This window comes from Ictalurus punctatus, chromosome 7, assembly GCF_001660625.3.
Source record: "Ictalurus punctatus breed USDA103 chromosome 7, Coco_2.0, whole genome shotgun sequence".
Lineage (NCBI taxonomy): Eukaryota > Metazoa > Chordata > Actinopteri > Siluriformes > Ictaluridae > Ictalurus > Ictalurus punctatus.
The window spans coordinates 1,855,001-1,882,244 of record NC_030422.2 but is presented as its reverse complement, the minus strand read 5'-3'; the positions used below and the strand labels follow the sequence as shown (position 1 = coordinate 1,882,244).

Here is a 27,244-nt window from a genome sequence, read left to right as displayed (position 1 = left end):
ATTTCCTATCGTTCACAGTTGGTCAGAACTGGTTTTATCCAGGATAAATTAAGTTTCCAGTTTTCATTCACTGGATCAGTATAATTTATAAGCTGGCAGTGTGGATTACTAAGTGTTCACTTGTATATTGTAATACTGATCTTAATGACACATAAAACATGAATAAAAAGTATATATTGTTTCACAGTAAAAACTAGATTTTTCTTACATATTTCTGTCAACATTTAATTTCTTATTGTATGTGAATTATTTTATTGAAGTCAAGATTTATTAATGTATTTTTGTTTATTTACTCAGTTATGCTATTTACCTATTAGTGGAATAATCAGATATTTTGTCTTCACTGCTTTAAACAGTCAATAATGCAGTATTGTCTTTGAGTGAGCGGCTCATGGACTTTTGGCACATAGACTGATATTGTGTCTAATTTTATACCTTTAATTTTTTTTTTGTTTAGTGCCTCTATAATATGTAAATTCATATTTAAAAAAAAAAAATATATATATATATATATATATAATACTATATATATTTCATCCTAAAAAATGTAAAGTAATAGATGTAAACATTTTGAGTAAGATAATGTACTTTCTTTTGTTTTTCTCCTGTTTATTGATTTCAGTATCCAGCAGGATGTATTAAATTTTACAGGAACAAAAGAAATATAAGTCTGTATACATGCTGTGTGAAGAGCTTTGAATAAAAATGACTTTTAGCAAAATCTTATTATGGAATTTGTATGATTGTGTTTTGCATCTTTCATTATTCTGTTCTCATGTGTTATTATTATTATTATTATTATTATTATTATTATTATTATTATGATGATGATGATGATTATTATTAAGTATTATATTCCAAACTATATACTTAGTATATATTAGTGGTGAATATTATAATATTTTGTCTGACCTCCATGATTTTTAAGAACACCACCAATTCTTCTGGACATGGAGTGAACAAATTGGTGACATACTGACACGTCTATCTTTCTCCATTCTCGGAGAATGAGCTCTTTCAGCGTCTGGATGCTGGACAGAGAATGATGCTCAACCTGTCTTTTCAGAACTCCTCATAGGTGTTCTACTGGGTTGAGGTCTTGTGACAAACTTGGCCACTGAATCACTTTCACCCTGTTCTTCCTCAGAAATGCAGCAGTGGCCTTGGATGTATGTTTTGGGTCATTATCATGTTGAAAGAGTGCACGGTGACTCAGGGTGTGGAGAGATGGTAGCATCTTCTCTTTCGGTATTTTGCAGTATATCTGTGAATTCATGATGCCATCAATGAAGTGCAATTCCCCAACACCTGCAGCACTCATACAACCCCATAGAAGAACACTGCCACGGCGATGCTTTACTGTGGGTACCATGCGTTTTCCATTGTACTCTTCCATTTTTGACGCCGTACAGTTTGGATGCCATCAGTTCCAAAACGATTTACCTTTGTCTCATCTAAAGTACGGAGTCCCAATATTCTTCACCTTTGTCAACATGGGCCCTGGCAAATGCTAAATGGGCTTATGTATGCATGGGCTTTAGCAGTGGCTTCCTTCATGGACGACACCCTTGCATGCCATTCCTGTGCAGCATACGTCGTATCGTTTCACATGAAACAGTCACCCCAGTTTGGCTTTCTACAGCTTTAGCTAACTGTGATGAACTTGCATGGTGATTTGCCTCAACTCTTCTTAGAACAAAACGCTCATCTCGGGGTGTTAATTTCCATGGACGGCCTGGACGTCTCAGAATGCTTGCCAGAAGTCCATATTTTTTACATTTTTGAATAACTTTCACTACTGTATTCCAACTAATTAGCAATGCTTTACTAATTTTATTGTAGCCCTGACCTTTTTTGTGTAAAGAAATTATTCCAGACTCGTGACATTTCTCTTCCATGTGGTGCCATAATTGTCAGGTTGGACTGGGAGGAGATTGTATAGGTTAAATACTACCCTTAATTGTCAGTTATCTTGCAGCCACCTGTGTAATGATTGATTTGACATGTGTGTTATTTCATTGGGGTGTACTTATTTTCACACCATGTTCTTAAATCACTTTGTTAAAAAATTCAGTTTTGTTTGTTTGTACTGACAAATCTCATTTACAACCAATAAACCAGAGTTGCTGGAATATTTTATTGTATAGAGTCCCATAGAAAGTATTAATTATAAAGAGAGACAGATGATTTTCTGAGACATCTGTTGGGGTGTACTTATTTATGCTCAGCACTGTATGCGTGTATGAGGATAAAGCAGTATCGCAGTCCTAAGTGTGCACCCGATGAAAAGGCTACCAACTCTGTGTGTGTGTGTGTGTGTGTGTGTGTGTGTGTGTGTGTGTGTGTGTGTGTGTGTGTGTGTGTGTGTGTGTGTGTGTGTGTGTGTGTGTGTGTGTGTGTGTGTGTGTGGTATCATGTAGCTGTGCTGTCCCGGCGGGTGGCAGAGTGCTCTGTCACACTGAGGTTTAATCAGAGCTGGTTGGCTGTATGTAAAATGTGTGTTTACTTTAAATGAAGGTCTGGAAGTCAAAAGGTCTGTTTTGTTTCAAGTGGACATTTTTCACAATGGGGTAAAAAGAGACAGTGAAAAGTGATAAATAATAATGATAATGAACATTCTCAAAGTTTTATTTTACCTTCAGGTTCTAATATTCCCATTACAAATATTACAATACCCAATATCCATGTCTTCAAAAGCCAGTCAGAAATTCGGGTAAGCTTTGAAATGTTTGAAATGCAGAAAGCACAGAGATGGTCACTTATGGCCAAAGTTTTTGGGACAGTCTCTGGATCCAATGGAATAATGTGCTCTCACATAAATACAACACCCATGACTCTTATCAAACAATCAGAAAAGCAGGAGTTTGTGTTAAACAAATCAAGCAATATTTAAGTAGCTACCTAATATAGAAGTATAAGTAGACTACTAGGTTAAAGATATTCCGTCTCAGATTTTCACAACTCCACACTTTTCAAGGTAACATACATTTTGTATAATAACTTGAAACCTACATTGATTTTGCCCAATCAATTATTGTATCTAATTCTGTTTACATGAGAGATAATATAAAAACAACTGATAAAGGACAGATTTATTCCAGCTTTAAGTCAACAATGAATTTGAGAAGCTTCTGTTTGGCCAATTATCATAATTAGGGGTTACCGGAAATGTGCTTGAACCTGGGCCTACCTTTAGAGCCAATGCTTTTTTGCCTTTGAAACCATGTAAAATACTGTATAACTCAACCAAAACCACAGAAAAGAAACAGTGGACAAGTCTGGTCCCTACCCAGGAGTCATTTCTAAACAACAGTACAATACAGTAAGTCTTGGGACCACACATACACTGTGTCGTTCAGGAAAGATGCAAAAATTAACTCCAAGGGATGAACAAACTTTGGTCCAAAATGTTTAATTGAACCCCAAGACAACAACAAAGGAACTGGAAAAGGAATTCCAGATGTTAAGTATGAAATTGTGTACAGCCATCATCACATACAGCCATGTTACATCATCATGACCTGAAAGGGTGTTGCACAAGGAAGAAGCCCATACTCTAACACTGTCAGAAAAAGCCAGAGTGTATGTATATATATATATATATATATATATATATATATATATATATATATATATATATATATATATATATAGCTTTTGAAGAAGTGTTCTCTGGTCAGATTAAACAAAAAAAAATTAAATGTTAGGCCATAATGATCAAATGTTATGCATGTAAAGCTTTTAATTCAAAGAACATCATCCCAAGTGTGAAGCATGGGGGTGGCAACATCATGTTGTAGGAGTGTTTAGCTGGAAATGGGACTGGTGCACTTAGAAAAAAAAATGGCATCATGAGGAAGGAGAATTATCTAGATAAACTAAAGCAACACCCCTAGACATCATCAAAAATGTTAAAGCTTGGTCATTTTCTAGCAGGACAATGATCCTAATCAAACCTCCAAAGATTGAACAAAATGGCTTACAGACAACAAAGTGAAAGTAATGGAGTGACCATCACAAAGCCCTGACCTGAATTCCACAGTTCAGTGTGGACTGAACTGAAAAAGTTTGTCCAAATGAGAAGGCCCACAAACCTTTGTCTCTTATTTTGAAATGACCTTTTACAGAAATAGATGATGACCCTGATGAACTTAATACAGGAAATGTATGGTAATAAAAAATAAATCTGTGAATTATTTTTGTAAAATGGAGGAAGAAAAGCTTGATGACAAAATAAGTGAACTCACACTGTAAGCCACACAGTAAGCCATCCTCACAACATTACTGTCACCTGATTAGGCTTACTGCTAACTTTGAAAGTCTTCCTTTCATTACATAGAAGATCCTTACGTTACTGGTAATGACTCAGATACGGACACACATCAGGAAATTAGACCTGTTTAGTTCAATCTGCTTCTGGAACAATGTTGATATTTTGCTTTGTTGTCTCACATCAGTCATTTTGGATCTCATTTACATAAAATAAAATACCCAGGAGTTCATATCTAGTAATGAATGTTGTGATTAATTACCATTATTGCACAGTTTACTCTTATTTGTTTTTCAGTAAATATGTGACTTTCACTTTAAATTAATAGCAGTTAAGACATGAAACATTATTGTGGTTTGGTTTCTATCCTAGTACAGATGTGTGACTTTAACCAGTGAGAAATTGTTACGCTCCTGCCGGCAGATGGCTCTGCGGTGTTGACGAGCACGTGTGCACGAGACTTTAGTATATCGACACTCGCCTTTGTTTGTTTTTATTCTCTCCCCGTTTAAGCATTGGTTGAGGTTCAAGGGTGTGTCTTAATTTACTCCAGGTGTCTGTATTTTAGTTTGATTATGTTGGATATTTAAACCCCTTGTGGTGCTGTGCACTTCGCGCAGTATTATTCGTACATGATACCGTAGTAGCGAATACATTTAGCATGCTAGCGGTCTTATTTTCATGGTTGTTCTCGTTCCATGCCTAGACATTAAGTTCCATGTTTAACCCAGTTAACCTTGTCCATTTTAGACCGTATTTCCTGTGTTTTGCCTGCTGTGTTTCAAATAAAGACATTGCTCCTGCGCTTACTTCCTGTATATAGTCCTGTTTCGTTACAGAATACTGCGCCAAAAGACTATGGAAGTAGCAGGAGAGCACCTTGTCGGGAAATATTGGGATTACTGGGGCTTTCCGCAGCTGGAGGAGTATCAAGCTGCGTTAAGGAAGCAGCAGGAGGAGTACCAAGCTGCGTTAAGGAGGCAACAGGAGGAGTTGCAGTGGAAGCAGTGGGAGGATGAAATAAATCAGACACTCTGCACCGTGGAGGAAGCGCTTCGCTCCCGTGCCGTAGCGTCGAACTGCACCCCACCTTCCGGCCCGGAGGGGAACAGTGCTCCACCCTCCTGCCCTGCTGAGAACCCAGTCACGCTGCCCAGTCTGGAACCGAAGGCTGGCCTAGAATATTTTTTTTGGGGGGGGTAACCGCAACCTCGGAGCTCCAGCTTGAGACCTACGGGGGAGGCCTCAGCTGTGGAGGTCCCGCCTGAGGTCAACATGGTGACCTCAGAGCTCCAGCTTGAGACCTTCAGGGAGGTCTCAGCTTCGGAGCTCCAGCCTGCCGAGAAAGCTGTCCCGCTGCTCTGTCCTGCTGAGGAAGTTTTCCTGCTGTTCTGTTCTGTGGAAGAAGCTGTCCCGCGTCCCTGTCCTGCTGAGGAAGCTGTCCTGCTGCCCTGTTCTGTGGAGGAAGCTGTCCCGCTTCCCTGTCCTGCTGAGGAGGCTGTCCCGCTGTCCTGCCCAGCCGAGGAGGCTGCCCAGCCTTCCAGCCGCGCTGGGGGCATCACCCAGCATTCCAGCCCCGCTGGGGGCGTCGCCCAGCTTCCAACCCCACCGGGGATGGTGCCCCGAGTTTCGATCCTGCTGGGGGTGGTGCTGCGCCTGTCTGCTGCCTGGCAGAGGCCGCCCTGTTTTCCGATGCAGCGAGAGACAGATCACACAGGGGCCCCGGACCGCCGTTGGAGGGGGGTGCTCGTTGACGCTCTGGGAGGAGCGCATTTGGAGTGGGGTCCTGTTACGCTCCCGCCGGCACATGGCACTGCGGCGTCAACATGCACGTGCGGCTTTAGAGAGCGCATGTGCACAAGACTTTTGTATATAGACGCACGCCGTTGTTTGTTTTGATTCTCTCCCTGTTTAAGCGTTGGTTGATATTCGAGGGTGTGTCTTAATTTACTCCAGGTGTCTGTATTTTAGTTTGATTATGTTGGATATTTAAACCCCTTGTGGTGCTGTGCACTTCGCGCAGTATTATTTGTATATGGTAACGCAGTAGCGAATACGTTTAGCATGCTAGCGGTTTATTTCCATGTTTGTTCTCGTTCCATGCCTAGACCTTAAGTTCCATGTTTAACCCAGTTAACCTTGTCCAGTTTAGACCATGTTTCCTGTGTTTTGCCTGCTGTGTTTCAAATAAAGACATTGCTCCTGTGCTTACTTCCTGTATATAGTCCTGTTTCGTTACAGAAATGAGGAAATGCTGTCCTTCACATTCTCAGAAAAGCCAAAATTAAAACAGCCACACATGTATGGTCTCACTACTGCTAGCTTCTGTGACTTGTGCCATCAACACTCAATGAGATGAACCAATAATGAAAGATGAACATAATGTTAGATGTCATTTTAGCCTCTACAGCATCTTATTTTAACTTATGTCACATTACTTTCTGCCTCAGAAATGCATTTAAACACAGAGCTCTGAATGGAAATAACTTGAAATGTGTTCATATCATCTACAGGCAGTAAGTAGAATTAATCAGAAACTGAAGCCCAGTAACATAAAAGCATCGACTTTAGTTTCCTGTTCCTGTGTAAATCTGTTTTTTTTTTTTGTCTTGTGCGTGCTTTTTAACTTGGATTATTATTATTATTATTATTATTATTATTATTATTATTATTATTATGGATCTGCTTACTGTGATGTTGCCTTCCTGTATGTTGACCTCTGCTTGGAATTATGACAAATATTTTTGGTTGTCCTTTAACAAAGGACACACTGAGTTTATTCACTTGTGTCCTGTCTCATCAGAAACAGACAGATAACACACACAGACAGCAACATTCAGACCATCAGACTGTGAATGAAACATTATATTTGCTCCCTTGAAGAAATTTAAAACAATCAGCTCTAACAGTAAAACTGATGAACTGCTTAAACCTTAGGCAAAATAAATAAATAAATAAACATAACAGCACATCAAGAGCTTCCTGACTGTTTACAGTTGCTGTTATTAATGTCACCAACATGAAGACATGAAGACGTTTTAGCCTCATTTATAGAAACACCTCCCTCTCTCTCTCTCTCTCTGAAGTGTGATTGGTGTTTGAATGAGAAGTGTCTGTGTTAAAGCCTCGACACTTCCTGTGTTTTTAGTCAGTCATCAGTGTGACAGGATGGAGCTCCGTCCACTCTGTGTGTTTCTCTGTGAGTAAATGTTCTCTGTGTGTCTTCATTACAGTGATTGGTAGTGAATTAAGTTTTAAGCTGATGATTTTAACTGCTGTTACACATTGGTAGTCAGTATTTGTTTAGGATTTTATATTTTATAATTGTTTGGAGATTTGTTTGGAGTTTTTGCACTCTATCATCTGTAAAGTGAAGAAAGTTGCTCGTGTAGATATACTATAAAATGCTGCAGGGACGTAGCACTTAGCAGGAGACTGTGCCAAGCAAACAGGAAATCAACTGACAGTTTCTAAATGAGAGACATGTAAGTAAAGTAAGTAAAATTTATTTATATAGCACGTTTCACACAGCAAAGCTGACCAAAGTGCTGCACAGAGTAAGGAAAGTAACATGGAAACAGAATTAGACCAAATAAAAACAGACAATGGACAATAGAAAAAAATTGATTAAAAATTTGTTTAAACAATTAAAAATTTGATCAAAAAGCCTGGCAGAAGAGATCAGTTTTAAGCCTATTTTTAAAAGTGGTAATAGAAGGTGCTAGGCGGTTGATTCCATAGACGGGGGCAACAACAGCAAAAGCTCTATCCCCCTTTGTTTTTAACCGGGAACGAGGGACATGCAAAAGAAACCTATTGGAAGATCTTAGACATCTATTTGATGAATGTGGTTTAAGAAGATCCTCAACATATGAAGGAGCTTGATAATTAAGAGTTTTAAAAACAAATATCAGAATCTTAAGCTGAATCGTAAAACGGACGGGAGCCAGTGAAGCGATGCTAAAATTGGGGTGACACGATCAAACTTCTTTGCCCTGGTCAACAGCCTTGCAGCTGCATTCTGAACCATCTGAAGACGCGCCAGAGATGACTGAGGAAGACCCACGTATAATGAATTACAGTAATCTAAGCGAGAAGTAATAAAAGCATGAATAACCTTCTCCAAATCCTGGAAAGACAAAAATGTATTGAGTTTCGAAATAATCCGTAGTTGATAAAAACTAGTCTTAACGACCGAATTTATCTGCTTGGTTAAGCATAATTCTGAGTCCAGAATGAAGCCTAGGTTCCGAACCTCGGAAGAAATTGAGGGAAAGTGATTATGGAGCTGGTTAATGAGACCATTTCTCAATCTCAGGGGTCCAAAAACAATTATTTCAATTTTGTCTTCATTAAGTCGGAGGAAATTATTTGTCAACCATTTTTTAATGTCACCCAGACAGTCCAGCAATGGCTTCATGGAGTCACCAGCTATCAAAGGAATGTACAACTGGGTATCATCAGCATATAAACGAAAAGAGACATTGTGATACAGAGTCTAGGGCAGAACGAGATCTGAGTGTTCAACATATCACATACAAAGCTCTGCTCCTTCCACCAAAATCCTTGGATCTTACGACACCCCCAAAAAACATGGGTAGTGTCTCCATCTTCTGAATGGTATCGCCAGCAGGTGGGTGTGTCTTTAAGACCGAGGCTATACAATTTAGAGGGTTGTCCAATAGAACCAATGTAAAATCTTAAATTGTATAAGGCGCACCCTTGCGTTTCTAGATTCAGTTTTTTTTTTTTTTAAATCCTAGCCCACTCTCCCTCCCCCAATTCCCAATTTAAATCTTTCTCCCATAATCTCTTGAGAGTGGTCGAGACTCCGTCCCCTAGACTCAGAATCAGTAAGCAGTAATACACTTAATACGCTTCATGCCCTCTTCCAAAAGCAGAAATCACCTCTCCCAGAGTATCTGCTGCTTTAGGGGCGTGCATGCTACTCCCAAAAATAGTACAGAGCAAGTGGCGTAGTTGAAGATACCTAAAAAAACTGAGATCTTGGGATCCCAAAATGTTGAACCAATTTTTCAAAAGATATCATCATACCACTCTCATAAAGATCACCGAGTGCATTAACCCCCCTCATGATCCACTCTGACCAACAAAAAGGGGACTTATTAATACGTAGTTTGGGGTTTAGCCATAGGCTCGAGGCAACATTGAGATAAATGTCAGAATCAAACACTCTGGACCCTCTTCTCCACACTGAGTGCAAATGTGAAATAAAGGGGTGTGATTTAACTTCTCTGGTTAGATTAATGGAAAGGCTTTGCAGTGGCAAAATAGGGGAAGAACTTCTTGTTCAATGCAGAACCAGGGAGGGGCTCTCTCAGGTGGAAGTGACCAATGAGCCAAATGTCTGAGACCAAATGCATAATAATAAAACAGAATCTTGGGTAGGCCTAATCCACCCTTGTCAACCAGCCTCTGTAACTTATTGAAATTTAACCTGGGACGCTTACCATTCCAAATAAAAGACTTCGCTATACTCTCAAATTGCTTGAAATAAGAAAGAGGGACATCTATAGGGAGAGATTGTAGCAGGTAATTGAATTTTGAAATACAACTAATTTTAGTAATATTAACCTTCCCAATCATAGATACATGTAAAGAAGACTACCTGTCTACATCACTCGAAAACATTTTTATTAACGGGTCAACATTAACACTAACTAAATCGGACACATTTTTTGGAAATAAAATACCCAAATTCTTAATGCCCTATTTGGGTCACTGGAAGGCACCAGGCTGAAAGCCGTTACTGGACAGTACGCTGTCAGAGACAAAGCTTCATATTTAGACCAGTTGACTTTGTATCCTGAGAATTTGGAAAAGGAATTAATAATTCTGTGGAGACAAGGAATAGATCTAGTAGGGTCAGAGACGAATAATAAAATATCATCTGCATAAAGCAAAAGCTTAGGCGCCACACCTCCCACCACCACCCCTGGAAAATCATTCTCCTTTCTTATCGCAGCTGCTAACGGTTCCAGGGCAAGACAGAACAATAATGGGGAAATAGGGCAACCCTGCTGGGTGCCCCTATCTAGAGTAAAATAATCTGAAATTAGTCCATTTGTTTGTACTGCTGCTACTGGATGTCTATAAAGTAGCTTAATCCAACCAATGAAAGAATTCCCAAACCCATACACTTCCAAAATCTTAAAAAGATAATCCCATTCTACCATATCAAACGCCTTTACGGCGTCAAGTGAGATGGCAGGAACCGGAGACTGATCATTCGCTACTGACCACATGATATCAATGAGACGTCTAATGTTATCAGAAAAGCTACGGCCCCGAATAAACCCTACCTGATCTATATGTATAAGAGATGTCATAACTTTACTTAATCTATTAGCCAGAATTTTCGACAAGATCTTTACATCTAACTGGATCAGGGAAATTGGACGATAACTTTTACACTCACTTGGATCTTTGTCTTTTTTAAGAATCAGACTGATCCGGGCTTGTGTCATGGTTGGAGGAAGCTTTCCATTCTTTAATGCTTCTGTATAAACTTCTAACAGAAGTGGAGCCAGTTCTGTAGCATAAGATTTGAAAACTCAGCGGCAAAGCCATCTGGCCTCGGAGACTTGCCTGTAGGCAGGGCCTTAATTACCTCGCCAAGCTCCTCCAGGGTTATCTCAGAATCAAGAGCATTTTTTTGCTCCGTTGTCAATTTCGTGAGTCCTAATTTTTTTTTTTAGAAAGTTTAACTTTCTAAAACAAAGTTCCTAATATCTTCATCAGTAGACGAAGACATTGAACTATAGAGATCAAAGTAAAATTCTTTAAAAGCATTATTAATATCAATGGCCAAGGTAAAAATTTCACCACTAACAGACTTCACTGCGGGAATGGTAGAAAGGGCCTCCCTCTGTTTTATATATCTAGCCAAATGTTTTCCTGCTTTGTCCCCCGACTCAAAGTATGACTGTTTTGCCCTGAATAACCAAAACTCCACTTTCCTCGACAAAATAGTATTATATCTATATTTCAATCTGGTCAACTCTCTGAGACCATCAGACGACATCCGGCGCTTCAGCTCTGCCTCTGCACTTTTAATATGTCCTTCCAACTCCACGAGTTCTCGTGCTTTGGATTTTTTAATGAATGAGGCATACTGTATAATCCGACCCCTAAGAACCGCCTTAAGTGCCTTCCACGCCACGCCCACAGAGGATACCGAGGAAACAGTTGGACTCCATATAAACATCAAGTTCAGTCTTTAACATTTGTCAGAAATCAGGATTTTGTAAATGGGATACATTAAAGCGCCAACTAAATGATTTCTTCTTCTCCGTTTGTGGCCACACCTCTAAACTCACCAGGGCGTGATCTGAGACTGGAATGTTTCCGATTGAACAATCAGCAACGGATGAAATGAGTGATTTGGATATAAAAAAAAAAAAAATCTATTCTAGAATAAATCTTATGGACTGAAGAAAAAAAATGTATAGTCCCTACCAGATGGGTTCAAAAGTCTCCAGATATCTGCAAGACCAAGATTTTTACACATCCTGTGAAGCGTCACTGTTGCTCTAGGGGGCTTACACACTTTTGCAACACTATGATCAAGGACTGAGTCCATCAAAAGATTAAAGTCTCCTCCCAATATTATATCATGTGGGGTGCCAGCAGATTGCAACATCCCTTCAAAATCTATAAAAAAAGCCTTCATCATCAGCATTGGGTGCATAAATATTAGCCAAAATAAGACTGAATTTCTGCTAAAACAATAATTACTCTCCCTAATTTATCTGTAAACTGTTTGAGACATTGGAATTGTAGATGCTTATTTACCAATATAATGACTCCCCTGCTCTTACTTGAGTCAGCACTAAAGAAAACATCATCCGCACTTCCATCTTGAACACATAAGTGTCTTTTAATGTCTCCAGAGCGCGAGGATTTTAACTTCTTTGCCATGTTTACCTCAAACAGCAAAAGTGTAACTGGGTATACCGAATTTCACCAGATTATATCTATATATATATATATAATTATAGAAAATAATTATAAAAATTAGCAAAGTGCGCAGAGCTGTCTTTCACACGTCTGCCCTTCACATGGCGTCACGTGACTCCCCACAAATGTGCATAATTGAACAAATGACCAGTCTAGCCAGCCCACAGCAGGGAACTTTCAACTATTAAACACAAACTTGCAAGAGTATAAGTCCTATATAAACATCATACATCATAGCAGAAAGCCAGTGTTAGTGTAGTATAATTATTTAAGACTACGTCTTAATCACATATCCCTGAATCTGTAATAAACACATTGATTAACATACTCCAATGTACAAATACACTTTTCAGTATACTCAATATATTCTCATCCTACACTGTATTCAGTAACTACTAGGAAAGGTTTGTAGTTACTAAATCTGAACTCACTGCTGTTTTCTCAGACTTTAAAGGATTAACACTCACTACGTTTACATGGACAGCAGTAATCTAATTATTGACCTTATTCCAAGTAAGACAATACTGTGATTAAGGTGTTTACATGAGTCTCTTTTAGAATACTCCTTTCATGTTCCTGTTTTACATGTTATAGAACATAGAGAGATTAACGTCATTACGTCCCCGCGCCACGCCGTCCGACGTCCCTCCAGAATTTCATGTATCGACATACACTTGGTCTTTGTTATGGAACCGTATATGGTTTTGGGTGTTTTTATTTTTCATTTTTCGAACGTTTTAAGTGCAGTTAATTATTTGTCATGCTATACGTGCAAATAGAAGACTGCTTGAAGCCGTGGGAAAAACATGTATTTTGCTCAGTTTATAGCAGGTAAGTATGCGGTTTGGGACGCAGCCATGCTCTCCTGTTTGCCATTAAATGGTTGAGCACTGGATTGTGTGTATGTGTCCTGGCGCACAATGCGGTGAAAACTCCCACATGACGTTAATAGTATGATTAAGATATCATGTCTGTAATACACGTCGATAATGTGACTAAAACAGGAATACTCCACATGTCTTAATTCGGTTTGTGTTTCTTCGAGTATGACTTTAATCGGATTAAGGTAATTAAAAATTGCGGTACATGGTACTTTCTTAATCAGAGTATCATTTTAATTGTGTTAATATTGGATTATTGTTGTCCACGTAAACGGACTGACTGTATGACACTCGTGTATTTTTTTGTTTGTTTTTTATTTATTTTTATTTTAAATTTCTTTGAAGATAAGACAAGTACATACTTCCTAAGCATTCTTATATATTGCTTTATTTGACCCGCTCATGTGTAATCTGTTCTGTTCACAACCATAATATATAATGTGTGTGTTTCAGGTGAATCTCCTCCAGTGTCTCTGATCATCAATCCCAGCAGAACTCAACACTTTACTGCTGACTCTCTCTCACTGAGCTGTGAGGACCAGAGTGACTCTACTGGATGGACAGTGAGAGGATACACACACAGTGAGGCAGTGTCTGATTGTTCATCAGTTTCAGGATCTACATGTAACATCAGCTCCCTCTCTACATCACACACTGGAGTTTACTGGTGTCAGTCTGAATCTGGAGGACGCAGTAATCCTGTCAACATCACAGTGCACCGTGAGTCTTTTTATCACTAATATTTTAATACATAAACCAGGCCTACTGTAACATTGAAAAATCTATTTTTATCAATTGTAAAGAAGATAAGTGATACCTTAGTTGTAATAATAACACATGAAAACTAATTTAGTATCTTGTGATTGACAGCATTGTAATGAAACCTATTTTAATGTCTGAAAGTAATTGAGGAATTTCTGGAAATTTTATTTAACACAGTGCCATTAGTTACTTTAAATTAACATTATATTAAACTCTTTAGCTCATTAACTCTTCTCTGTTTCCTTCTCTCTGTCTCTGTTTTCCGTCACTCCGTCATGTTTAACATAACTGTATAGTTTTTTAAATTCCATAACCTGGAGAAAATGATGAAAGCTTTAACATGATGTATAAGTGATGTTCATAGTTATTACGTTACTGCTGTGTTCTTTAAGATTTATGATGTTAATTGTACAGGCAGGAGAGCATGTATCTCTGAATGACTGCATTATTAGCTCCAAAACCATGATATGGTCCATCACTGGATTTAAGATTAATTATAATATTATAGATACAATATAATGAGAATCGAGTAACTTGTAATTCTAAATAACTAAAATAAAATAAAAAAAAAACCTAAACCCAAAAACATCGTAGAATATTATTAAATGTATTTTAAATGTTCTTTCCTAGAGAGACAAAAAAAATTAAACAAACTAGTTTCTTTGGAACACATTAGTGCATATACTGGAACTTTAATTAGACTGATTTTTTTTCAAAATATCATGTCTCACATCTGTTTTTATATTGTTTTTATTTTTATATTATATCTGTACACTCTCAGAAACTAAAATGATACCAGACTGTACCTTTCCTTGTCATTGGGGTGGTCCCCTCAAGGGTACACCTTTTGTACTGTTATTGTATCTTTTACATGGTAATGTGAATATAGTTTATCTCTTTTAGAGTAATTCTTTAAAGGTAAACTACTGTACATACACCCTCCCAGATAAAACACACAGCCCATACTTTCTGATTTCAGTGTCTTCTTTCTCCTTCCTACAGATGGTCATGTGATCCTGGACAGTCTTGTCCATCCTGTGACTGAGGGACATCCTCTGACTTTACATTGTTTATCTCGCAACTCAAAGACCTCAGCTTCTGGTGTTGATTTCTATAAAGATGGTTCAGTCCTGCAGAACAAGACTACAGGAGAGATGACCATCAGTACTGTCTCAAAGTCAGATGAAGGTTTCTACCACTGTAAACACCCAGAGAGAGGAGAGTCACCCAAAAGCTGGGTTTCAGTCAGAGGTGAGAAATAATTTATATATTACTTTAAATAAAGCAACTTTTGCTGTGTTTTCCATTCTTAAAGCATTTAATAATATATATCATTAATAATTTTAGTGTACGAGAAACACGTTCCTATTTATCTATTAGTCAAGCTGATTCTACTGTAATGGTTCTACTTATTTATAAAAGGTTTTTAAGTTTCACTGCTGGAGATTCATGGTAAAGAGTTGTAAATTTAATAACTGACTAACATTTCTAAATAGCTACCGATAGGTGCAGGTTGTGGTACATGACTTGATACACTATTTACAAAACATCAAACTAATAATAACAAATACAGTAAACTACGAGTCAGAGTTCAGTGATCCAGCCATGATAGATTCCGTGGTTCATGCTGAATGATACCAATTATGTCATGGTTGAAACTTCTTGTCCGCTATTTTTAAATGTTTTGAAAGCCTATTTTTTTTTAAACTCCTCCTAGACTGTTTGTCTAGATTTCATCTAGATGCATTCATGACAAAAAGTTATTCACGGAATTGTGATAAACCATACCGTTTTCAAATGATAACCATCATGCCCAGATGCTACCTGAGCAGTTTCAGAACAGCAACACATAGTGGATAAAATTTCCAAGTAGTAGCTATTTTAATTATTTTTAAAAGTAATGTTTTTTTTATGTTTGAAAGTTTACTTTTCTAACTCCCCTACACTGTTCATCGGACTCTAACAAAAAACATGTCACAAAGCTTCTTTTGCTGCTCATGGCTCTGATAATTGGCTTGACCTTGGTATTGCTGCTTGCAGCTTTATTTATCATTTTTATTTACTATCAGATGGAAAAGCTCCACTGTCGGTACTGAAGCTCCTCAGCAGTGCAGTAGCGGCCTCTCTGTATGTGCTGGTGACCATCATTCTGGCAGTGAAATGTTACAGAGCTCGAAGTAAGACCTCACAGTGTTCTTCATTAGCCTTAAAATGAAACCCTGACATTTAATAAGAGTCTAATTTGAAGTGTTCATGAGTGTGTATTTTACAGCTGACCCTGATGAGGACAACAGACCGTACAGAGTGATAGAAGCTGAAGCGTCTGTCTGAGTCTCAGGTGTTTACATTATTTTATCATCTAGCTTTTAAATAACAGCAGCTCCCCGTGCAACAGAGAACACATTTGTGTATGTGCTCTGTCTGTAAGTACAGTTTCAGTGATGAGTGGCTGTGATGTTTCTGTGATTTTGGATGAAAGCTTTAAATTCTAATCATGTGTTATATTTTTTTGCATTTATTTTCACTTTTTAACAGTCTCTCCAGGATTTTGTGATCACAGAAATTAACACAAAAATCAAAGAAACTCCACAATATTCAGATTCAATATTCAACTTGCAATCTTTCAAAATTAGCTCAGATTCTCCGCAGATTTGGGCCAAGACGCATCATGTGACATGTGCATTCAGCCAAAGCCCTCTTCCATTCATGTTGAACATGAGTACAGTAAAAAGGTCTCATTTACCAACAAACATCACTGTGAAAGACAGTGAAAAATCCTGTATAGACTGATTTAAGCTTTGCTTTGTATTTTTGTTTTAGGTTATAGTTTTTTTTAGGCATAAGACTTTATTTTTTAACTTAGGTGATTCCTAGTCTTAATGTATGTATCTGTATAACTTGTATGCATTTATTTTCATTATTTAAACTTTATTTTGCATTATTGATGTTTTTAAGCTATATGACTTTTACTTTGTTTAAATTGAATATTATTTTTGATTCTGTAGCCAGCATTTACTCAATGTAGCATTTGCACAGGGATAAATATGCAGTATGGGTTGATGCAGTGTAATATTTGTAATTAAATAGAGTAAGACTAGTAATATTTTATGAAGTAAATACTTGGGCAGATAAGTTTTGTCTAGAATTCTTTTTCTAAAGGGACCGAAGTGTGCTTTTGTTCTGATACATTTTTAATAAAACAATAAAGTCTGTTATAAAAAAAAAAGGTTTCAGTTTTTACTAAATAACCATTATATATAATGGTATAATAATAAAATTATTATATCTACATTATTACATATAGATTCAGAAATCCTAAAGGCATTTAATACTATTCTCACATTCAGCACACAGTCAACCACATCACATTAATGTACATTAATAATCCTCATTATACATTTCCTGTCAGTCAGTAGTTACCTACACAAAACCAGTTAGTTTTGTTTGTATTTGGTTACTGCTACTTTTCTGTACAGATTGTGTTGTGCTCTGAGTGAATGTGGGGAGAGTCGGGCTTCCGGGTTGCTGCACTGCGTCGATTAAACAAAGCGCGCGCTCAGAACAGTGACTACGTTTACAGGGACAGCAGTAATCTAATTACTGACCTGTTTTGTACAGGAAAATCAGACACAGGAGATGTTGCTTGTGATCACTCAGCAGGCTGTTCTCTGTCTGAGGAGCGGAAGCATCGCGCAGCCCTACTAGCGCTCACATAAGTGAACACTTCCCCCTGTGGCATAATCAAGCAATTGCACCCTCAAAAATACATTGAAATTGTTCTTTTTATACAGGCCGATACACAAAACACTTAACAATTGTGACAATACATTTGTAGGCGTCACATTTTCATTGGAAGACTATCCTAACAGAGGCCGGGAACATTTGCAAATAAATATCAATTTACCCCATGTTTATTTTCTTTAGTGACACAGGCAAAAAGGAAAAGACTGTGAGAGAAAAACAAAAAGAGAAGATGATGAAGATGAGAGAGGAAAAGCAGTTACTACCCACTGTGCACAGAATATGATTAGCATTATGTTACTCTGCTGTTTAACAAAAAATCTGACCTGGACTCATTCAAACAATGTAGGCCTAATAACCACAGAGATATGTTCTTTGGTTGGCACCCTGTCCAGGGTGTACACCGTCTTGTGCCCGATGCTCCCTGGGATAGGCTCCAGGTTTCCCCGTGACCCTGAAAAAGATTAAGCGGTATAGAAGATGGATGGATGGTTGGATATATGTTCTTTGGGAATTACAGTGAAGCCTATAGGTTCAATTTACTTTCATAAGTATAGTGTCATAATACACTATAGTACTATAGATATCACTTTGTATAAAACACATTTTTCCTACATTAATTTACTGCTGAGACACATTTTTATAATTCAAATCTAAAATGATACAAACTCAAACACAAAGATTAAATGCAGTGTTTTTAATGTTACTAAATTATTTTTATTACACTTCGACAGGAGACACAAATGAGGAGTCATAAAGAACGGGACAGGCAGTGAATTCAGAGGGAGAGAGAGAGAAGAAAGAGTAGCAGAGGATGGGGAGAGAAATGAAGAGAAAGTTTGTAATGTTGAAGGCAGAGAGACAAGAAGAGATGAGAAACAGGGAGCAGGTTATGGGGAGCAGAGAAATACAGAAAAAGAGGCTGAGAGAAAGAGCACAGGAGGCACAAAAGGAAGCGACTCAGACAGACCACACATGCAGAGCAATCGTGGAGTAGACCAGGATGAAATGAGAGGTGATAGAGCTGATGTCAGTCGAAGAGACACATTTCTACACTGACATGCCCACTGACATGGTTTTAAAGCTATTATTATCCAATGTCTGAAAATGCACATCTGTCGATCAGGGAATTCAGTATTTTTTGCCCCTAAACCCCTCTAGCAAACTTAATTTTTGGACCTGTATATGGCCATGCTTTCAATTAATAGCAGTTAAGACACAAAACATTATTGTAGTTTGAATTCTATTCTAGTTGAGCTGTGTGTCTTTAACCTTTGAGAAACGAGGAAATACTGTCATTCACATTCTCAGTAAAGCCAAAATTAAAACAGTCACACATGCATGTTCTCATTCTAGTTTCTGTGGTAAACACTAACAGCACTCAGTGAGCTGAGCTAATAATAAAAGATGAACATAATGTTAGATCTTATCTCATCTTATAACACATTACTTTGTGCTGCCAATAAATGCATCTAAACACAGAGAAGTCAGAATGAAAATAACTTGAAATGTGTCCATATCATCCACAGACTTTAAGCAGAATTAATCAGAAACTGAAGCCCAGTAACATAAAAGCTTTAAGTACAGTGATGTGTTCACCTAAACTGGATATTTTATCTGCTAGTCTGTTGAAAATGGTTAACATTTACATTTACATTTATTCATTTAGCAGGTGCTTTTATCCAAAGCGACTTATAAATTGTCATGATTCCCCCTTGAAGCAGCGTGCTCTAAGCGCGAATGCGCGAGCACCTGCTTTTCCGTTGTTGACAGTAGTGACATTTGGACACGTGTGTTTGTTTATGTTTCTATCATGTCTCCTCCCTGTTCTGTCATTGGCTGGGATTTTCACGTGTGTCTGAATCGCCCTCAGCTGTGAGCATTTATGATACTGATCATGTCCGCTTATATACGGCGCGCCTCCCAGCACAAAACGCAGAATATTAGAATAGATAAGATCTATTCTATCCTCACAATAGATAGCAATAGTCTTAGTTCATGTCATGTTCCATGGTTCACGTTTAGGTTCACGTTTAGGTTCACGTTTAGGTTCACGTTTAGGTTCACGTTTAGGTTCGTTAGTTTTGTTCACGCTGGTTTCTCCGCTACCAGTCCCGCACTATAGTTCATGTTTCTTGTTTTGTTTCTTGACCCTGTATTTCCATGAACGTGACCTTGATTCCTGCCTCGCCCCTTTATGCCTGTTTGCCGATCACCTGAACTTTGCATGTTACTGGATTACGTTTGTGGATCACGTTTTGGATTTGTCTGCCTGTCTCTCTCTTAAATAAACCTGTTCTACTGCGATTGCATCCTACCTTATCTCCGTTACGTCACGATATGTGACACAAATGAGTAAATACAAGCAAACAGTAACCAAGACGCAAAAAGGAGGAAAATCCTGAGACTTGGTGGAGGTTCAGTGTCACTGTGACCTTCAGCAGCACCAGGAATCTGTGGAACTGTCACAAATTCCCCCTCATTGCACAGCGTGTGTCCTGCAGTGAGTGCTGCTGTGCTTTTGTTTATGCTTCTTGTGCAGTACGGAGCCTTATTTCCATGTTTCTGTGTAAATCTACACCTTTCTCTCCTTTTTTTCATTTTCATTGGATTATGGATCTGCATACTTTGATATTCCCTTCCTGAACTTTGACCTCTGCTTTGAACTACAGTATGATGAAGATGACTGGTTTGGCCTTAATAAAGAACATGCTGAGGTTACTCAGTTGTGTTCTGTCTCATCAGCTTTGCACATTACACATACTCGCATTAAGTACTTTTTTGATCCCTGAGGAAACTGTTTTGTTTCAGCAGTACAATAAACACGGAAGAACAATAGACACAGAAAATGCACAGATTGTAGTACCCATTCCAGTAAGTAAATAAAAATAAAAATAAAATATAATAAAATGAGATTTTAAAGTGACTGTAGTCCAGGTGATCATAAAGTGACTGTCAGTAAAATTTGTGATGATCCATGAGAAAAAATAATTTTAAAAAATCAACAAGAATACAGTGTGGAGGAATGTGAGAAATGTTGAGTTATTGCAGTGTATACAGGGTGGAGGTGTACAACAGCTCTAACAGTAAAACTGATGATCTGTTTGCACCTTATGTTAAAGGAAATAAAAGTACACCACGTTCACTGACTGCCTACATGCTGGTCAGTGCTGTCATTAGTGTCAGCAGTATTGAAACTTTTTCCCACCACATACACAAACCACAACAGCTCTCTCTCTCTCTCTCTCTCTCTCTCTCTCTCTCTCTCTCTCTCTCTGTACTTCCTCTTTCACACACACTGTTTTAAGACTCCCACTAGAAAGGAAATAGTTTACACACCCCTCTTAAAATTGCAGGTTTTCGTGATATAAAATAAAAAAAATAAATGAACCAAGATAAATCATGTTAGATCTATTTCCAACATTAATGTTATATAGAAAGCAACAATATTAAAAAGAAAGTTGGATTTATAATAAAACTTGCGAGTGTTATCACTGTTTGCAGGACTGCCAGACTGATAAAATATAAAACATTTTGGTTATCTAAAACAAAACTAGGTTAGTTTGGTGTCGCTAGACAAGCGGAGGCACAACTAAACTGTCACCGTATGGGTTTATCTGTCCGTATGCTCTGCTCATATCATATTCAGGTAACTTGGAACTCATATGGAGATTTACACACCTTGTTTTCCTTCTCAGCATGGGAGGATGTTAGTGTTTCAGTTTCAACCCCTTTACTGTTTAAAAAATAATCTGCAATATCCATTTTTCTCCTCCCAATAACTAAAACCTGAGCTGCAGCCCCGAAGATTTTTTCTTTAGCCCTGAAGAATTCTTCACATTGAGCAGTTTGTCACTACGTCAAGACGGCAGTGCTGTAATCTTCATTGAATGGAGGCAAGACCAATCAGTTTTCAGGGAAATACATGGAAATACTTGTGTTTTATTTCCTGAAAGGCCTCAATACTGCCAAATGCTAGCTCATACAGTCAGTGTGAGGGAAAAACAGATATACGCAGATTTATTTATTTATTTGTTTATTTTAACCAGTGCAAGGGTTGAAAATGAAACACTCCCATGCTGAGAAGGAACACAAGCTGTATAAATGTCTATATGAGTTCGAAAGTACATGAACATGATATGAGCAGAGCATAAGGACAGATATCAAACTTTCACCGTGTTCACGTCATGTCGGAATTACCGTAATTACTAGATCACAACCAATAAAACAAACAATAAAACACATATGCTTTCAATTGAGGTGGATAATCTTTTCATTCATTAAGAAGACATGCGCATAAACTGTGGTAGAAAAATATTTACAGAATAAATAGCTCAGAAATGCGTTTTTCTGTGGGAACTGGGGCGCGGTTGGTCGCATAACTGGACTAACCAGTGGACCGATCTGCGCACAGCCCTCTCCAAGTCATTCCTCAGATTTTCAATAGGTTTTAAGTCTTGGCTCTCAAAACACTGAGCTTCTTCTTCTGAACTATTTCTTTGTTGACTTGGATTTATGCTTTGGGTCATTATCATACTGGAAGGTAATTTTTTTTCTTCATCTTCAGCTGTCTAACAGAGGCCTGCAAGTTTTGTGCCAAAATAGAGTTGGAGTTATCCATGATTCCCTCTATCTTAACTAGAGCCCCAGTCCCAGCTGGTAGCATGATGCTGCCACCACCATGCTTCACCATGGGTATGGTGCTCTTTGGGTGATAGGCTGTCTTGTTTATGTGCCAAACATCTTTTATGCCACAAAATTTCTACCTTGATCTTTCTCATCTGACCATAACACATTTTGCCCCATGGTTTGGGGTGTTTTATGCAGGGCTTCCATCTGATTGGCCTTTCAGCAATGAGATACCGTACATGCTTTGTGAGCTCTTTGTGGACAATGGCTTTAGCAATCAGATTAAACCAAGAACATGTCAAGAAAATTACACAGAAGCAGCTGATCTTTATTTGGGGTTAATCAGAATCACCTGATTGATGACAGGTGTATGATAATTACTTTTCAACATGAGCTTGACTGTGATTGGTTCATTCTGAGCACAGTCACATGCCCCATTATATAAGAGTGAGCACTGGTGTGTATCCAGGTTATTGTAAGTTATGTGATTTTCTTTTTTTCCCTAAAATATTTAAAATGTTTTTCACTTTTATTGGTTGCTATATCATATTAAATACTGAAGAAGAACTGACTGGTGCGTAGATGTTTTATAACCATTGTATATTCAGTCATGTATGGAGATACTTTTTACACCACAATTATAATGTGAAATGTGAAAAATGGTGAAAACACTTTTTGCTGGTTGTAATGAATTATAATAACAGGCTAATGTATGAATTTCCACCTGCATCACCACTTGCTCGCTCTCTCTCTCTCTCTCTCTCTCTCTCTCTGGTGCATGCTGGGAGTTTGTGAGCGAGCGCGGCGTGTGAGCGTGGTGTGAGAGCGAATGAACTTTTTTCTATTTTTATATAGATATATTTCCTTTCTTTACAAGCTGGAATTTCAGAGCACAGTCACTGGGTGAGTGTGTGATAATATTATCAAGGAAGCGGTGTTATTAGTTGCTGTTTTTTTTGCTGCGGGGAGTGTTTGATCTCGCGGCGGGGTGTAGGGATGGCGGCTCACCTGAGCGGTGGAGTCCGGCCTCTCTCACTCCGTCACGGGGTGCGGTGTGAGGTGAGCTCCGAGGTCTCGGTGGAGCAGGTGCTAATGGCGGTAGGGGAGCTTATTAAATGTGAAAACATTGTGGCGGCATCGAGAATGAGCAAGGCCGCGGTGGTGTTCGTGAAGGAGAGGGAACTCGTGCACCAGCTGACTGAAAACGGAATAAAGGTAAGTGGAGAACTTTATTCCGTCACTCCGCTGGGGGCTACAACAGTTAAAGTCACGGTTTCGAATATTCCGCCATTCATCCCTAATGAGGAAATCGCGCGGGAGCTGTCTCGCTTCGGTAAAATAGTGAGTGGGGTGAGAACGGTTCCGTTAAACTGCAAATACCCCGCGTTGAAGCACGTGACCTCTTTCAGGCGCACAGTGCTCATGTTTCTGAATGAACCCACGCTGGATATTTCATTCAGGGTATGGTATGAGGGAAAGTCATACATGCTGTACGCCAACACTGGGAGCATGAGGTGCTTCGAATGCGGAGACATTGGGCACAAAAATTTGCGTGTCCACATAAAAAACAAGTCGGAGAGGAAGCGGGGCCGAGCGGAGTCAGGGTGGAGAAGCAGGTTAATGTGAGCAGTGTAGAGCAGCTAGAGACTGCCGGAGGACAGGACACTGACCAAATCATTGTGGGGGGAAGTGGACCTGATAGACCTGAGCAAAAAGGGGAAGACCTAAGAGAGGGGTCAGACGAGCTGACTCCTGGAGGGAGAGGCGCAGAGGTAGGAAGAACTCAGGAATTTATAGCGCAGGAAAAAAAACGGAGCGGAATAGGGGGGTCAAACAGCACCAGGGGTGCGGCAGTAGAAGGGGGGTCAGAAAGCACTGGGGGTGCAGCTGTGGAGGGGGGGTCAGATAGCACCGGGGGCGCAGCAGTAGAGGGGGGGTCGGGCAACACTGGGGGTGCAGCAGTGCGGGGGGGGTCACCCAGTACGGGGGGTGTAGTAGTGGAAGGGGGGCTAGATGGAAAATGGGGTACAGCGGTAAGGGGGGGGTCAGATAGTATGGGGGGTCTAGAAGGGGGGGGGTCAGAAAGCATAGATATAGCAGACAGTAGTGAGAAGTCAGTAAGTCTGCAAACAGAGCAGGAGAAGGAAGTGGAAGAGGAGGAATTCCAGGACAACTTCTCCGATATCTCAGACATTAGTGGGTCGCAGTTGGGGGAGGATCAAGAGCTCTATTCGCTAACTGAATTGTGGGATTTCTGGATGATACATTTGGTAAACAGGTTGAGATCAAGGAGTTTTTTTCGGACACTGAAAAATTTATTGCTTCAGTAGTAAAGTTACAACGCACAACAAGTCTCAAGGAGCTAGACCAAAGGAAGAGATACCGTTTAAAAAATCATCTAGCTAGATTACGGAACCCTTCGGCCAAAAGAAAGAAAAAATGAAGGCGTTACACTGGGTGTTTTTCTTTTTCTGCACTGCTGTTTTTTCTGTCTTCTTCTCTTTCTCTTTTATCCCTCCAATGGAGATATTAAAAATAGGCTCCTTAAACATCAATGGTGGTAGGGATAGGAACAAGAGAGCAGCAGTTGGAGAACTGATAAAACAGAAGAATATGGACATAATTTTTTTACAAGAGACTCACAGTAATCCGGAAAATGAGATAGAGTGGGCAATGTGGTGGGAAGGGAAAATCTTCCAGAGCAATGGAACAAATGTTAGTGCTGGGGTAGCAATACTTTTTAACAGAGCATTGGGGGACACCAACACACGCATGATAGAACTGGAGCAGGGCAGGGTTTTAATGGTGCAGGCGGAAATAAAGGGAATAGAGTGCGTTTTTATAAATGTTTATGCCCCCAACAACGGCAGTGAGAAAGTACAACTTTTTAACAAATTAAAAAATGCAATACAACAAAGTGGAAGAAATCCCTTAGTAATACTGGGAGGGGATTGGAATTGCACCATAGATTTTACCCTAGACAGGATCGGGGAGGAACCTCACCCACAGTCTGCTAAGGCACTTGAGGGGCTTATCAGACAGTGTGGCTTGGTTGACGTGTGGAGGGAGAGAAACCAGGGAATCAGAAAATATACTTGGGTTAAAATTACTAATATGAGGATCACTGCAGCACGTTTGGACAGGTTCTACATCACCAGAGCAAATGGAAATAATATCTATAAAGCAGTCATGAGCCCCTCTGGTTTTTCAGATCACCATTTAATTACTCTAGATCTACTGATGCCTGACACAAAAAAATATAAATCATATTGGCATTGCAATATAAAACTGCTTCAGGACGAGGGTTTCTGCGGAAATTTTAAGGCTTTTTGGGGTGAGTGGAAAAAAACAAAAGAAGATTTTAACAGCTTGGTCTCCTGGTGGGAGGTGGGAAAAACACAAATTAAAGTATTTTGTCAGAAATACACAGCACACTCAATAGAGACAAAAAAAGGCCAAATACAAGAACTCGAGGCGGAGATAATTTCAACAGAAAGTGAAATAATTGGTAGAAATGACCCAAACATGAGCAGCTTGCTGGAGGGAAAGAGAAAGTCTTTAAGCTCCTTCCTCCATGAAAAGGCCAAAACAGCACTAATAAGATCCCGTTTCTCAAATATCAAGGACATGGACGCTCCCAGTGCCTTCTTTTTCAATCTCTCCAGGAAGGTGAAACCACAAAATCAGATGCTGTACCTTAGAAAAGCGGATGGAACTATAACAAAAGAGGCGGTTGAAATGAGGAGAGAAGCTACAGTCTTTTACACCGACCTCTACCGTGCTGAGACTTGTGATCCATCCTGCAGGGAGGAGCTGTTCAGGGAGCTGCCTAAACTGACACTCGAGCAAAGCAGTATGCTGGACGCAAACCTTGAAATGCAGGAAATGACCACTGCTGTTCAGCAGCTCGCACAGGGAAGAGCACCCGGAATAGATGGAATACCAAACGAGTTGTACAAGTTTTTTTGGGGACTCCTAGGTGCAGACCTGCTGGACGTCTTCAGGTGTTCGTTCACCACAGGAAGGTTACCAGTGAGCTGCACAAGAGCGGCTTTGACTTTGCTGCCAAAAAAAGGAGACCTGGGACTCCTGAGGAATTGGAGACCCGTGGCACTTCTTTGTAGTGACTATAAAATCTTATCAAAATGCCTGGCTAACAGACTAAAACAGTGCATGCACACAATTGTACACAGAAATCAATCATACTGCATACCGGCCCGCACAATAATGGACAACATTTTTGTTGTTAGAGACGTTATAGAGCTATGTAAACGGAATTCTTGGGATTTAGGTCTTCTTTCGTTAGATCAAGAAAAAGCTTTTGATAAGGTTGATCATGAATACCTTTTTCAGGCACTTGAAGCCTTTGGTGTGGGGAGAAATTTTTTACTGTGGTTGAAAATGTTTTATTCTGAGGCTTTTTTTACACTCAAGGTTGGAGGGGGTCTTAGCTGCCCAGTTAAAATGGGAAGAGGAATTAGACAGGGGTGCCCGTTATCGGGCCAGCTTTACAGCCTGGCTATAGAACCGCTGCTATGCCGCCTTAGAGCAGAACTACGGGGACTGTCCGTGAGCGGAGCGCAGGAAAAGCTGGTCCTGTCTGCATACGCAGATGACGTGACAGTTTTTATAAAAGATCAGGATGATATACAAACACTGACTCGCAGCCTAGAAATGTACACAAGAGCTTCTTCAGCACGCATTAACTGGAATAAATGTGAGAGTCTTTTAATAGGGCAGTGGCAGGAACATGGCCCTCCTACATTACCCGGAAATCTCCAGTGGGGAAAAGCTGGGTTGAAATACCTGGGAGTGTTTTTAGGAACACCAGAATTTCAAAACAGGAACTGGGAGGGGGTAGTGGAGAAGGTGGGTGCCAAGTTGTCTCAATGGACCTGGGTTCAGCCCCAGTTGTCCTATAGGGGGAGAGTACTGGTTGTCAACAACCTGATTGCCTCCATGCTGTGGCATCGGTTCGCTG

General features: G+C 39.4%; 2 protein-coding genes across 4 annotated transcripts in view; both read left to right on the top strand.

Annotated features, from left to right (window-relative positions):
* The window catches only part of LOC108261553 (titin), a 102,181-nt gene that overhangs the window by 39,596 nt on the left and 35,341 nt on the right, over positions 1 to 27,244 (top strand). The gene's annotated exons all lie outside the window — the stretch shown is intronic.
* LOC108261494 (carcinoembryonic antigen-related cell adhesion molecule 5) overlaps positions 23,034 to 27,244 on the top strand; it is a 31,566-nt gene continuing 27,355 nt past the window's right edge. For 2 of the 3 annotated variants that reach the window (XM_053681385.1, XM_053681383.1), the window contains exon 1: positions 23,034 to 23,478. The gene's annotated coding sequence lies outside the window, so the exon portion shown is untranslated. The remainder of the gene's footprint in view (positions 23,479 to 27,244) is intronic. The other variant, XM_053681384.1, reaches the window with a different exon arrangement.